Below are 12,563 nucleotides of genomic sequence, written 5' to 3'. Positions count from 1 at the left end.
GGTGGAGATGCGAATTTAGAGAACTCTTGCAGTAATTCTAGGTACCACCCTGAGGAAGCTGCAGGCTGGCAGAGGGGAGGTAACTTAAGCCCCTTAACTTCTTTTAACAAGTCAGTGGTTGATTATCTGGCCTCACTACATTGCCCTAGTAATAGTTAGGGAACTTTCCTTTCACTTCAATCTCAGGGACCCTGAGGGTCCTTCCTTTCCCTAAACAGGTAAGTCCAGACTAGGGTGTAGAAGGAGAATATTCTGACACTTCATCTGTGCTTTATTTCCATGCTTCCCTGTTCAGTTCAGTTGTTCAGCTGTGTCCGAATCTTTGCGACCCCATGGACTGCAGCACGCCAGGCTTCCCTGTCCATCACCAACACCCAGAGCTTGCTCAAACTCATGTCCATTGAGTCGGTGATGCCATCCAACCATTTCATCCTCTGTCATCCCCTTCTCCTCCTGCCCACAATCTTTCCCAGCATCAGGGTCTTTTCCAATGTGTCATTTCTTCACATCAGGTGGCCAAAGTATTGGAGTTTCAGCCTCAGTCCTTCCAATGAATATGTAGGACTGATTTCCTTTAGAATGGACTGGTTGGATCTCCTTGCTGTCCAAGGGACTCCCAAGAGTCTTCTCCAACACCACAGTTCAAAAGCATTAATTCTTCAGAGCTCAGCTTTCTTTATGGTCCAACTCTCATACCGATACATGATTCCTGGAAAAACCACAGCTTTGACTAGATGAACCTTGTCGGTAAAGTGATGTCTTTGGTTTTTAATATGCTGTCTAGGTTGGTCATAGCTTTTCCTCCAAGAAGGAATTAATTTCATGGCTGCAGTCACCATCTGCAGGGATTCTGCTTCCCTGTACCTAACCCTTCTCAGTTGGCCAGAGGCATCCACAATGCCTGCTCAGGAACTAGGATTATTACAGCGAGAAGAGAAAAACAGAGGTGTTTTGCTTTTCACCTGAAAGTAGATTCTGAAAGCCCTCCTCAGAAAGGAGTTTTGGGTGCCAAACTTTTGAACTGTACAAGGGAGTCTCTCGTGTATGTGCTCAGTCCTTCCATAACATCTGACTCTTTGCGACCCCATGGGCTGTAATCCATCAGGCGCCTGTGTCCATGGGACTCTCCAGCAAGAATACTGCCATTTCCTACTCCAGGGGATCTTCCTGACCTAGAGATCAAACCTGGGTCTCCTGCACTGACAGGCAGATTGGTTATCACTGTGCCACCTGGGAAGCCCCTCTCATCTATGAGAGGACCCCAGAGGCACCTAGAAAGAGAACAGAGGAAGGCCGGGACTGACCTGTCTCTGGACCCCTGTGTTGAGAGAGAGGAGGTGAGCAGGACAAGAGAACCCAGAGGCCAGGGGGCCATGTGTAAGGAGCGCGGTCACACCGGGAGACCGTGTGGGGGAGCCGGGGGGCCATGTGTAAGGAGCGCGGTCACACCGGGAGACCGTGTGGGGGAGCCGGGGGGCCATGTGTAAGGAGCGCGGGCAACCTTCACACGCCTCAACAACCAAGGGTGCTTCCTGACTCCAGAGCAAACAAGGGGCCCCCTGCAGGCGGCTCAGGGCCACGGGGCGCTGCTCGCTGTGGGAAGGGAGCTGGGAGGGGATGTCTGTGTCCTGAGGTCAAGTATTACTGTGCCGGAGCAGGTCTTCAGGGCGAGCAGCAGATTTCCCCATCAAGGAGGCTATCTCGTGAGACGGATGCATGCAGGCATCCCAGAGTTTCCGGAAAACCTGAGTCCTGCAGGTGGAGTTTGCTGGGAGTCACATCTCCTGGCTCCAGGGGTGAGGCGGGGGAAGTGGGAGAGACCAGCCTGGGAAACGGGGCCCCGGGATGCTTGGGCAGGCTGGGGGTGATCAGACGCAAGGAAGAAGGACCCACAGAAGCCATCAGTGGTTTGTAAAACTCAAGAGACAATCCTGGGGGCCTCCCTGGTGGCTCAGTGGTAAAGAATCCACCTGCCGATGCAGGGGACACGGGTTCGATCCCTGACCTGGCAGATCCCACACGCCACAGAGCAACTAAGCCTGCGCACCCCCAATGACTGAGCCTGTGCGGTAGAGTCTAGGAGCCACAATCACTGACGCCCCCTCCACTGCCTGCCTCTTCCACTCTGCATCCCGCACACTTGGAAGGTGCAGTGAGGAAACATCAGCAGAACAGATAGAGTGAGGACTGTGAGAGAGAGAGAGAGAGAGAGAGAGAGAAGCCCCATCAGGGGCACATTTCACAATGAAAACCAGAGGGACCCCAGGCTGGACGGGCCCTGGGCCAATCTGTGGGCAGCTTAGGTGAGTTGCCATGGTTACCGTGAAGCCTGACCTGGGGCCACCAGAGCTTGGGGGGTGAATAGAGGGTGACCAGGAGGTTCTGCAAAAACAGGAAACAGAGACTCACCCTTTGGGAGAGACACGTTCTCACTGAAGGCTAATAAACTGTCATCCCCGACGTCAGCGAGTGGGGAGAGGTGGCGTGAGCAGCCTCGGATCAAACCCGCCACATCAGGGGGACCAAGGAATTGTAAACAAGGAGCAGGGCTGCAACCGCTCCATCGGCAGAGAATGAGTCACCCAGGGAAGCGGGTGGCGGCGGTTCGCTGTGGCTTCGAAGAGACAGGCGGGCTGAGCAGGCTCAGGCACTGCTGGGCAGTGAGGCGGGGCCCTCCTAAGGGACATGAGAACTTGCAGCAGAAAGAGCATGTACTCTCCAGAATCACTGTTGTTTTGTCCCAAACTGTGCATCTGTTCTCTGAAGCCTCACTACTTGGTTTCCCTTCTACCCTCCAGGTGGGCAGTCTCACCCACCACTGTTATCACCGGGTACCAGTGGCTGTGGTTCCATCTGCAGCCAGACTTCTCCCCTGGAGGGCAGCTCTCCCCACCCTCCATCTCCTACTCCTCACAGCAGGCACAGAGCTCCACGGCTGGGCCCTGCTAAATCCTGCACCTGCTGAGCACCTGCCCCGGGGCCCGCTCCTCCCAGAGAACATGCTTCCATCTGCCACTCACGAGTCTTCATCCCCTGGCTCCGCTCTGCCTTCTCCCCTCTTGCTGCACTCCGTGCGGCACTCTCCTAACTCAGCCTCCACACAGGCTGGTCCCTCTTGCTTAGAAAGCCCTTTCTCCTTTGTCTGCATTGAAAACTGTGACTCAGCTTTCCAGGGCCAGTTTAAGAGCCAAGCTCATGGTCAGGTTCTTGCTGCACCCGCCACTCCCTGGAAGAAGTGATGCTCCCAGCTTCACTGCTCCCACAGCACTTTAAATGGGGCCGTCAGAGTGTCAACCTGGGGTGGGTGAGCTGTTTACACACACGTATTTCCCTCTAGATTATAGTTCTTTGAAGGGCATGACTATGTCTTATTCATCTTTAAATTGCTAGTGCCCAGAATACCTAGTGCATGAACTCAACTGCTTGTCACACATTTAGTAAACGAACATCTTTAAAAAAAAAACTATTTATTTATTTGGTTGTACCGGGTCTTAGTTGTGGCATGCATTATCTTTAGTTGTGGCATGAGGGATCTAGCTTCCTGACCAGGGATCGAACCCAGGGCCCACTGCATTGGGAGCGTGGAGTCATAGCCACTGGACCACTAGCGAAGTCCTTAGTAAAGGAACATCATGAAAGTGTATGATTTATGAACAAGGTCCTACTGTATAGCACAGGGAACTATACTCACTATCCTATGAAAAACTATAATGGAAAAGAATATGAAAAAGAATATATATATATGCATATACGTACAACTGAGTTACTTTGCTGCACAGCAGAAATTGACACAATATTGTAAATCAACTAGGCTTCAATATAACCTAAAATAAAATCGGAAGAAAAAGGTCACATTTTTAAAGAGTTCCCTCCAGTGGAAAAAAAAATGTACGGTTTACATACAGTCTATTAGCCATACATCTACCACTTTGAACAAAATATATGCATTGAGAAAGTCCTTTCCTGGTGTCCAGCAATCTGGATGAATGTAGTTTTCAGCAGGAAAGCTCAGGAAAAGCAGAGAAAGGCCAGCCACCCTGGGAAGGCTGGTCACAGTGAGGATCAGCAGACTCCGTGGGGACAAATCCCCTCACCAGGAAAATGTGTCTGGGTCCAGGCCAACAATCAACTTATTTCAGACACTGTTCACTAAAACAGGTTCCAGCACAAGGAGAGAAGCTGGGGAGTTCAGAGGAGTCTGACCCCGTAGAGAGCACAGTGGACCTGGGGGCTGGACAGGACACAGTGGTCTCTGATGTCCTCTTAACAGGTCTAAGGGTGTGGAGACACAGCTGTGGTCACACACACTGCACGTGGATGGAGAAGCACAGAAAAGTTTGTGGGAAACAGCCAGAAAAAGGCACAGTTCGACAAGACCAACCAAGTGGATAAGAATGGAGCTGAAACATCAAACCCCAACTGCAAGGAAGACGAGGTGAAGCCCCTCAGAGACACAGGTGGGGTGATAGGGTCATCTGGGAACCCAAAGTCTAAGTCAGCAGAAGACTCTGGTGATCCTGTCCTGTCGGATAAAGTTCAGCTGCAGAAGAAAACACAGGAGGCTGATGAAGGCCGGTTATGTGTCTGCACCTCACCCAGTTATAGAAAGAATCTGGAGGCTGATGTCACTGTCAGCATCCCTCTATTATTTCCCTTGAGGTTCAATGCTTTGGAAATCTCCACTCAAGTTCCATCAGCCTTTCCTGGCCACAAAGCCATTAAAACTCCAGAAGCCTGACTGTTTTTACATCTCTGCAACATTTGCTTCCCCATCAAACATACACGGACACACTTCAGTAATCCGTCTCCTTAACCAGGACACAACCCCCCTTCATCCGCATGGCCCCACAGGTGTCAGGGGCTAAATGAGCATCTACTGACCATGGAAGCCCCTGGGTTGTAAGTACAATCAACTGGGGCACAGAGAAAACAGAATTTTCCCAAGACTGATGAACAGAAACTAAAAGCAAAGACAGGTTAGTCATGCTGGTTTAGGATGCTACACTGGCTTTGGGCTTCAGACTTTGCTGAGGAAAGGTTCTGCTAGAAATTCTGAGGCAGATCAGAATGTTATTGTTGTTTAGTTGCCCAGTCGTGTCTGACTCTTTTGTGACCCCGTGGACTATAGCCCGCCAGGCTGCTCTGTCTATGGGATTCTCCAGGCAAGAACACTGGAGTGGGTTGCCATGCCCTCCTCCAAGGGATCTTGCCGGCCTAGGGATAGAATCCAAGTCTCCTGCATTGGCAGGTGAATTCTTTATCACTGAGCCAACTGGGCAGCCTGGGATCAGAATATACCATCCCCAAAGATGCCACCTTGGTATAAGGATTATTTTGAGCTAAAGGCAGCAGCATGCAGGAGGAACTCTCTGGCCTCCCCCTCTCTACCTAAAACCAGGACATAAATTGCCTTTTGTGAAGGTGTTTCCGCACTCCCATCACCCAGGAGAAGGAAAACAACCAGTATTACCAAAGAAAGACATCACCAAGGTGGGCTTACACAAGTAGACCTCACTAAAATAACCCTTATCTGTCATTAACTTTTGCCACACACATACCCACCCCAAATTTACCACCCCTAGAAGCTCAACCCCCACCCCCACCTTTGTTATGTCATTTTCCCACAATTCACCTCCCTTTGTTAAAAGGGTGTATGTGCTCTGAAGTGTACTCTTCGGGTTTCTCTCCTTCCCTTTGTGCAAAGGGCCTGTGTACATGCATAATAAACCCTCCCCCTGTTAATCTAGCTCTATTCCCCTGTTATTTTCACCTGTCAGCAGTTTAATTTGCAGGCCCCAGGTACAGAACATAAGAGGGAAGAGAAAAAGTATCCCCCCTCTCCTACATCTCCATAAAAGGTATACATAGCAGGTATTCCACAGCAACAGGACAGATGCCTGTCCTGGGAAAACACTCCAGAGGACACCAATTCTTGGGTATGCCTGGACCTTCATACAGATAAGATGGGAGGGTGGAGGCCACTGTGAGAGTGGGATCCACAGATAAAAAGGGGGTCCCTCCAGGATATGAGGGTCCTGACATCACCCACTGTCTGCCATCCTGGTCTTTGCCCCTCCAACAGTGTCCAGACTTGAGTCACAGAGGCTGAGGGGCCATCATGGAAAATAACCTACTTGTAACAAACTGCCCGCAGCAAAGCAGCAACTTCCATACTTGCTTTCCACCCTTCTCGATACTCCTGTTCCTCCTTCCTTCCTGTTTTCTGATTCCAGTTCTCCTATTTGAATCTTTATATTCATATATTGCTTTGGCAAAAATCTCTTGATTTTACAAATTTGTGTGATGAAACATGGGAAGAAGTAACTACAGTTGAATCCGGGAGCTACAGAGGGCACATTTATTTTTCACGATAATGCCTTTTGCTGTAGCTGTAAAGGTGTTCTAATAAGAATTTTGGAAAGAATTTAAAATGTTTTCCTTCTTCCACTGCTATGGCCCTGCTCCTCTTCCTTTGGTGGTGACCCTGGGGAGGGGTTGAAGAGAAGGCCCCACAACTGTTAGACATGAGAGCCAGGAGGCAGCCTGGGGACTAAGGAGAAGAGCAGAAAGCATGGTTCCTGCCACTTATTGGATTGAGGGCTACTGCTCTGCGTTGTGCCTGCCTTTGATGGGGCAGAGAGAATAACCTGGGCCCCAGAGGGATGTTTAAAGCATTACTTCTATCGTCTGTCTCTTCTATCTACTTCTTCAGCCTCATAGCACAAGTCCCATTCAGTTCAGTTGCTCAATCATCTCTGATTCTTTGTGACCCCATGGACTACAGCATGCCAGGCTTTCCTGTCCATCATCAACTCCCAGAGCTTGCTCAAAGTCATGTCCATCGAATCAGTGATGCCATCCAACCATCTCATCCTCTGTTATCCCCTTCTTCTCTTGTCCTCAATCTTTCCCAGCATCGGGGTCTTTTCTAATGAGTCAGTTCTTTGCATTAGGTAGCCAAAGTATTGGAGCTTCAACTTCAGTCCTTTGAATATTCAGTCCAATGAATATTCAGGACTGATTTCCTTTAGGATTGACTGGTTTGATCTTGCAGTCCAAGGGACTCCCAAGAGTCTTCTCTAATACCACAGTTCAAAAGTATCAATCCTTTGGAAGAAAGATCCCCTGGAGAAGGAAATGGCAATCCACTCCAGTATTCTTGCCTGGAGAATTCCAAGGACAGAGGAGCCTGGTAGGTTACAGAGTTGCAAAGAGTCTGACCTGACTGAGTACATGCGTGCATGCACACACACACATAGATTGGTATATGCACTTCCTTGGTTAGTTTAAAAAGTCACCATCACCCACAAAAAGCCTGTCAGAATACTCCTGGATAAAAAGGACATTAAGGGCACACCATTGTTGTTTTGCCTAAAGAGAAACCTTTAACCTGAAATTAGAAGATGACTGCTTCTTGGCAGGGAAGCTCTGACAAACCTAGATAGTGTATTAAAAAGCAAAGATACCACTTTGTCGACAGAGGTCCCTGTAGTCAAAGCTATGGTCTCTCCAGTAGTCATGTATGGATGTGAGAGCTGGATGGTAAAGATGATGAGTGCCGAAGAAGTGATGCTTTCAAACTGTGGTGCTGGAGAAGACTCTTGAGAGTCCCTTGGACTGCAAGGAAATCAACCATGAGTTCATTGAAAGGACCGATGCTGAAGCTCAAGCTCCAATACTTTGGACACCTGATGTGAACAGCTGACTCATTGGAAAAGACCCTGATGCTGGGAAAGACTGAAGGCAGAAGGAGAAGAGGGCGCAGAGGATGAGATGGTTGGATGGCATCACTGATTCAATGGACACGAACTTGGGGCAAACTCCGGGAGATGCTAAGGGACAGGGAAGACTGGCATGCTGCGGTCCATGGGGTGGTGAAGAGTCAGACATGGCTTGGCAACTGAACAACACAAAGAGAAACCTTGCAGGTGTGCTGTGAGGATTAAATGAGGTCATCCACATGGTGGGCCCAGAGGAAGCCCGGTCGTTCCTCCACCCGGCTGCCCCATGCTCCCTCTGCTGTCTGGTTCTCCCAGGTTGGGGCACTGGTGACTTGCAGACACCTGGGAAAATCAGGGCTTTGGGCACAGAGTAGCCTGATCACACTCCTCACTTCTCCTTGGACACCCAGGGCCCATTCCTCAAGCATCATATCCTCAACACACCCACCCTCCCCATCCTCACAGGACCCGCCATTTTGTTTGCCAATTTCCACCAGGAAGACTGACTACACACAGCTGCTACCTGACACAACAAAGGCTCCTGGACAATTAAAGTGGCTTGGAATGCTCCAGCTAGCTTGTTGGATAATCTCTTTTTAAGTACCCATTGTTTCCCTGTGTATATTTTATTTTCTTCCAGCAGTACTCCTTGCTTCTACTTTCTTCCTAAATGGAAACTCCATTTGCAACATCTTCACTTCTGATCATTTAAAAAGATAGTTGGTTTATTCTTCATATGGCTTTAACCAGCAACTTAAGACTTTTCAGTTGTTACTGTTTAGTTGCTAAGTAATGACTGACTCTTTGAGACCCCATGGACTGTAGCCCGCCAGGCTCTTCTGTCCACGGGATTTCCCAAGCAAGAATACAGGAGTGGGTTGCCATTGCCTTCGCCAGGGGATCTTCCCGACCCAGAGACTGAACCTGAGTATCCTGTATTGGCAGGCAGATGCTTTACCACTCAGCTATCAGGGAAGCTCCAAGAACTTTCAGTAGCATCACGCTAATTTCTACACTATAACTGATTTCACTGTTTTTCTTTTCTGACACTCATTCAGCTTCTCCTGACTTCCAGTTAAAATTCTTTTGCTGGTTATTGTTGAAAGGATTTTTTTGGTAGTATTTTTGGTGTATGAAAGAAGTTAAATTTCAGCTTCTGGTTTAAGAATACTGAGCAATCTCTCTACCTGAGAGTAACAAGAGGCTTACCTAATAAGCCTCTTGATGTCTGAATATGTCTAGAGTGGAAAAAAATTAAAAATGGAGAAAATGTGCAAGGTTAGATACTAGTAAATTCTCATAAAGGTGTTCTGAGAACGAATCAGGTAATATCTTAAAGACAATTCAAAATTCCATTAAGAAAAAAGGGCAATCTACTAGCACGTAATGCATTATAAGGTAGTCTCCCTTCTTCAGCTAGAACAAAAATGAGACAAGGTAAGAAAAATGTGACAGTGAAATGTGGCTATAAATAAATGAGAATGATCTGTCTAGTAGACTTCAGTCTTTTCTCAGCCATTTGGCTGCATTCCTCAGTAAGCAGTAGTTATGTGGTGAGTCAGCGTGTGTGTGTGTGTGTGTGTGTGTGTGAGAGAGAGAGAGAGAGAGACAGAGAGAGAGAGAGAGAGAGAGAGAGAGAGAGAGACATCACACACAATCACTCCTAAGCCCAACCTCATCCTCCAGAGACAGCTGTCAGGCACTTGCTTCCTGGGAACCCGGGGAACAAGAGGACAAGGTCCAGTTCTCACCATTTCAAAGAATGTAGCAAGATCTGGGGGGCACCATGAATTGTCATTTTGGCTATGAAAACTGTAAAATGAATATAAGGAAAAGCTTATTCCTTGTTTCTCCACCACTGCCTTGCATGAGATGTGTGAAAGGCAATTGTCCCGCCAATCACGGCACTACTGGGAATGACCCTTCTGCAGTGCTTTTTTCTCAGCTGGCCAAACATCTTCCAGGGGCTTTCCCTGAGCAACTGGATGTTAAGGAGGCTGAGGATTGGAGCCATGTGTGGGTGGAGGAGAAAACAGGAAGCTCATTGTCCTAAATAGTCATTTCAGCCCAATAACTCAACGTGAGGCTACTCATTAACTAGGGAAGCACCACAATAAGCCTTGTATTTACATGAACTAGTTATGGCGTGCGATATCCATGTCTCATCACAACTGATAACTCAGCCAACCCCACACTTCAAAAATAATTGCCAGTTTACAACGTACCCTGTCTTGTTTCTCAGGACTGAAACAGGTTTTCCATTTATCACCTCGGTTGCTCCCACAGTAGTCTGCAGGGAACAGGGCCAGATCAGAAGGTGGCTGCCTCCCTTCCCCCACCCCCTCCAAAAATCAGGCAAAGGATTTCCCCAGAGAATCGAAGCCAGCCAAAGAGCCCCAGTCCCATCCCTGCCTCTCTGAGATGTCTGCCACTGAATTTCCTATGAGAAGGAGGCACCACCAGTGAGGGCTCATGAGCAGATGATAAGACTGGCACGTTTTAATGCGAAATCAGCGCAGCCCAGCAGGCCCTTGGCTCCGACTGAACCGGCCAGCCCCCTGCCAGCCTTTGACAGTCCTGGGAGGCGACAGAAAGGGAAGAAAACGAGTGTCGGTGGGGAGCTGGGGAGAGGGTGGGAGAACGCGTGTCCACGATCCACTTTTTCGCTTGATGAAACTTTAACATTTTTGCATTTCTGAGCATCCTAGCCCAGGACACACAGAAATAAGCAAGTCCTCCTTATTTTTAAATTACGAAGTCTTCTCCAGTCGCACCTCAGTCCGCTGCCCCATCCCATCCTTTTGTTATTATTCCCAAGGTAATTTAAAACCGTAAACCAAAGCCCCCCCCCCCGCCCCCCCCCCGCCCCGCCAACGCTGTCGGTTTGCGCGCGGCAAGCGCAGCCCATTTCAGCACCAGACTGGAGGACAGGCGCCATAAGGGGCCCCGTGGTCCATTGACGCCGCCGGAACTGCTCCGAAAGCAGGTGTCCCGGTGATGAGGAATCAAGAGGGCTTCTTCGGGCCCAAAGAAATTTCCCCCCAAAAAATGACCAACTAGCCACTCCATCTCTTCCGCTACTACTGGCCCCTCCACTTCTTCAATGGGGGACGTCCCTGCCATGACCTACTTACGGAAACAGGGTCCCCAGGAGCTTCCCCTGCTTCAAGCCGGACCAATGGGGCGACCGCGACCCCCGGGAGACCCCTTCCACGTTCCGAGTTGTCTGTCCAAACCTGCGCTCGGGCTTCCCAAGGGCTTTGCGGACGGTCCCGGATTCGAGGAGCCCCCGCCGGGCCGCTGATACCCACCTGTGCCGGTGCCGCGAGGGCCGGGCTCGGCGTGCGCGGCCGATTATCACAGGTGTCGTTTCGCGAGCTTCCCCCGACAGCTGCGGGACGACGCAGGCACCAGACCCGTCTCTCCAGTTCCAGAGACGGTCCAGCCCGAGTTTCCCTTTTGTCTCCGGCTCGCCCCGAGCTCACAGGAGCAAGGGCTGTGCCATCCGTTCCCCACCGACACGCCCCGACCGACCCGCCGGCGGGCGCCCACTTACCCGGGCCGAGGGCGCCGCTCACGCTCGGGCTTTGTCTCCGGGGCGGTGCTCGCGGGGGGCGGCCAGACCGAGTGGCATCGCCCCTCAAGCCCGGCGCCGGCTCCGCTCCGGGACTCCCGCACCTCGATACAGACCCGCTAGCGGTGGAAACGCGCGCCCCGCGCCGCCCCTCCTCCGCCCGCGGGGTCTCCGCGCCGCGTCACCGGCCCCGCCCGCCCCGCGCCTCCCGGCCCGGGCGGGGGAAAGACCACGTGAGGCCGAGCCCCGGCCCCGCTGGAGCGTGCAGTCCTCGGACAGCAAGCGCTCTGTCTGTTCGGCACCCCAGGCCGGGCTCCGGGCGCGCGGCCAGCCCCGGCCCCCGCAGAGCGCGGACCCCCGGCCCCGGCCTCCTCGCGTCCGCGTTTTGTCGCCCCCGCACCACGGCGGGGTCTCGCCGGGCGCCCGGGAGGGGCCGGGAAATCCCGCCCGCCGCCGTCGACGTCACTGATGCGTCACCGGGGCTCCCGCACCGGGGCTCCGCGCCCTCCGCGCGCCCCCCGGGCCCGCTGCCCGACCCCGCGCTCAGCTGCGCGCGCTCCCGGCTCGGCCCCGCGCCCCCCGTCTGGCCCGGCTCTCCGCTCGGAGCGCGCGTCGCCCAGGGGCTGGGGGAAGGGAGGTGAGGGGTAAAGGCAGGGTCTTAGGGCCGTGGTCCTCGCGGGCTTTGGGGACCTGAGCCTTTGGCGTCTTCATCCTTGCTTGCGGGTTAGTTCCTGGACCAAGCGTGCTGGGCGCGGCCAGTAGCCATCCATTACTAAAGAACACACAATATACCCACCCCACCCCCAAGGGGGGCAGTGAAAGGAGAAATGCTTAATACACAAGGCACTGTAGATTCACAGGGCATTGTCTCCGTTTACCGGGACGTTGCTAAGTAACCGGAAATGAAGGGACGGCCGCGCCAGCCCAGCGCTTTCGGGGTGGGAACGAGACGCGAGCTGTGCTCCTGGGCTGCGACCAGTGTTCGTAGACAGCAGAAGCTGTTTCCGCTGGGAAATCCTTGGCGATGCTTCTGAACTGTAAGCGTTTTGCGATGGAGATATTTTAAACTTCTCCGTTATTATCATCCTTTTTCTTTAGGGAGAAACAGTTTAGGCGCCGTCCATTTTTCCAATTCCTGGTAAAATAATACAAAACCTTTGGAATAGGAAAGCTACGTTACACTTCAAGCAGTGTTTCCAGATTGGTAGGAAAAGGAGGCCAGTACCTCCCTTCCTTGCGGTAAAGGGCGCGAGGTCCACTGGTTTCTT

At 51.5% G+C, this 12,563-nt stretch overlaps 1 protein-coding gene across 5 annotated transcripts in view; it reads right to left on the bottom strand.

Moving 5' to 3' along the window:
* GNG4 (G protein subunit gamma 4) overlaps window positions 1-11,741 on the bottom strand; it is a 67,671-nt gene extending 55,930 nt beyond the window's left edge. For 2 of the 5 annotated variants that reach the window (XM_043477043.1, XM_043477044.1), the window contains exon 1: window positions 9,947-10,011. The gene's annotated coding sequence lies outside the window, so the exon portion shown is untranslated. Of the gene's footprint in view, window positions 1-9,946; window positions 10,012-11,032; window positions 11,113-11,277 lie in introns of those variants that run through there. The other 3 variants (XM_043477040.1, XM_043477042.1, XM_043477039.1) reach the window with 3 other exon arrangements.
* Between the last annotated feature and the right edge of the window lie 822 nt (window positions 11,742-12,563).

The sequence above is a fragment of the Cervus canadensis genome, chromosome 8 (assembly GCF_019320065.1).
Source record: "Cervus canadensis isolate Bull #8, Minnesota chromosome 8, ASM1932006v1, whole genome shotgun sequence".
NCBI classification, from domain to species: domain Eukaryota; kingdom Metazoa; phylum Chordata; class Mammalia; order Artiodactyla; family Cervidae; genus Cervus; species Cervus canadensis.
This window is presented reverse-complemented; position numbering and strand designations above follow the sequence as displayed.